General features: G+C 42.5%; 1 long non-coding RNA gene across 1 annotated transcript; it reads left to right on the top strand.

Moving 5' to 3' along the window:
- The first annotated feature begins 344 nt into the window (after window positions 1–344).
- Window positions 345–813, top strand: LOC306976223. The gene is made up of 3 exons (XR_013793755.1): window positions 345–507; window positions 578–654; window positions 746–813. It is a non-coding gene; the product is annotated as an uncharacterized lncRNA (long non-coding RNA).
- Window positions 814–2,666: the final 1,853 nt, after the last annotated feature.

The raw sequence follows: 2,666 nt of genomic DNA on the forward strand, positions 1-2,666 counted from the left end.
GTCCCTCCACACAAGGACAAAAAATATATTGTTCATGAGGACCAACTGCTGGAGCTGTTCAGGCCATGTCCTGTCTGCACTGGTCGCTGTGCTGTGGACACCATCACAGTCACCACACTGCTGCGGGTCACTCAACAGTGTCCTCGCTGTGAGTTCTCCAGTCAGTGGTCCAGTCAGCCCATGGTGAACAACATCCCAGCTGGAAACCTACAGCTCTGTGCTGCTGTGCTGTTCACCGGCTCATCCTTTAGCCAGATTTCAAAGGTACTACAAAAACATTTTATTTTTCCATATATTATCTGATTATAACAGATGTTTTAATTTTATAGTTCTTGGGGGCCTTCAATATTCAGGGACTGTCAGAGCAGTGCTTCTATAGGCACCAGGCAAAGCTCCTCATCCCTACGGTCAACTGGCAGTGGAAGCTGGAGCAGGATGACCTCATCAGGGAGGCTCTTGAAAGCAGCTCTGTTACACTGGGCGGGGACATGCGGGCAGATTCACCTGGTAAATACATTTCATAAACATTTATCTGAAGTATTAAAAGTCAGCTAATGTATAACTTGCATTCATGTAGGACATTCAGCCAAGTATGGCAGTTACACGATGATGAATCTAACGTGTAACAAAGTCATTGACATCCAGCTAATCCAGGTAAAACATTACAATAAAAATGTAACTATGTAATTTGGGATAACTGTGCATTATGATAGAATTCTTTATTCTTATTTTTTTGTCTTATTAGAGCAATGAGGTTGGAAACAGCGTGCGCATGGAGAAGGAGGGCTTTGTGCGGAGTCTGACCATGCTGGAAGAGAGGGGTGTCAATGTGGAGGCCATTGTGACGGACCGACACACCGGCGTGCAAAAGTTTTTACGGGAGGAAAGAAAGGAAATCAGTCACTACTTTGACCCATGGCACATGGGAAAGGGTATGCATTTTGGTTATGTTGTGTAATATTATGGTTATTGTGCATTTAGTAAATATATATTTTAATACCTAGGAATTGGGAAGAAAGTGGATGAGCTGGGAAAGAGAAAGAGCACCCAGGACGCTGGCCAGTGGAGGAAAAGCCTTGTAAACCACTCTATTGGTCAGCTTCTACGTCCTCCTCGGGACAAGAGGCTGTCGCCAAGTGGACTTCTGTGGCGAACCACATGCAGAATGTCCACACGCATGACAACGTCCTGTTCCCTCAGTGCCTCCATGGGCCTCTGGTTGGGGAAGGGTCAAGAGTGTGGCTCAAACCAAGTAAGTATAGTAAGCAATACTGGCCCTTTGGCCATTGTATTTTATGGATTTAATAGATTTCAGGCTAGCATTGCCATTGTAAATGTCATTCTTTAAAATGCTTTACTCTGTAGGTACAGCAGCGTGTGAGAGACTCACAGACATTCTTTTGGCCCCACGCTTTGTCAAGGATGTAGAAAAAATTAGTCCGGTGTACCACACATCAACCCTTGAGGCTTTCCACAGTCTGATTATCAGATTCTCCCCTAAAAGTGTGGGCTTCTCCTTCAAAGGAATGTTCGCTCGGTAATACCTACAGAAAGTATTTCAAATGTTTATGTTCTGTGTATATATATATGTAAACATACTTTTTTCCCCAGGTTGCAAGTTGCTGCATTGCATTACAATGAGAATGCAAATAGGTCTCACGCAACGACGGTAGAGGGTGTGCTTAGGTATGCAATTGTGTACCCAAAGTACAAACACGGAGACTACACTGTGAGAGCCCTGAAGACAAAACCTACCTCATGTATGTCACATTTATAAAATGAGTTCAACGCTTTTAAGTCAGCGAGAACACACTTTTTTTTCCTTGTTTACAGTCTATATGGACAAGCTGCTCTTTGACAGTGTGGTGGAGGATCCTCTCCTGTATCAGGAGCATTCAGAAAAAGTCCCTGTGCCTGAACCACTCTGTGCACAATATGAGAGGCCAGACAAACAGGGCACAGGTCCAGATTCTTCAAGAAGACATAAGGTGACCAACGCACCTGTACTGCATACAGATTTGAAGAAAGTTTGGACTTGGTCATTTTGTATGGCAAATAAATGACGTAGATTATAGAGCTAGCTTATAGAGCTAAACTATAGTGCTAACCATTAACCAAAGTCCAATGTGTATTTTTGTCATGTAATTGTGTAATTTTGCCTGTGATTTAATTTTATATATCATGTAACAATATATATATATATTTTTTTGTCTTTGTTGGGTGTCCCAGGATCGGAAAAAAATGATGCGCTGGGCAAGAAAAGGTGAACGGAGGAAATGACGAGGTGAAAGAAAAGCATTGTGAACCATCTATATGAACCATCTCTACTGGTCACCATCAAAGTCCTTCTCAGGTGATGAAGCTGTGGCCGAGTGGACATCTGGGCATCACTACATTCAGAATGTCCACGGTAAACCCCCTGTCCCCTCGCTGTCTTCACAGGCCTTTGGTTGGGGATGATGCAAGAGTGTGGCCAAAATCAAGTATGTGTAATTACAATTACTCCTCCCAATATCTAATTTATATTGATGCATTTACACTTCACATATCAATTTATTATTCTATGTAATTCTTCATAATTCTATATAGGCACAGCAGCATGCGAGAGACTCTTACTCTTTTGTTAACACCACGTTTTTTGAAAGATTAAGCTAAAATAAGCCCAC

This window comes from Gobius niger, assembly GCF_951799975.1.
Source record: "Gobius niger genome assembly, chromosome: 16".
Taxonomy (NCBI): domain Eukaryota; kingdom Metazoa; phylum Chordata; class Actinopteri; order Gobiiformes; family Gobiidae; genus Gobius; species Gobius niger.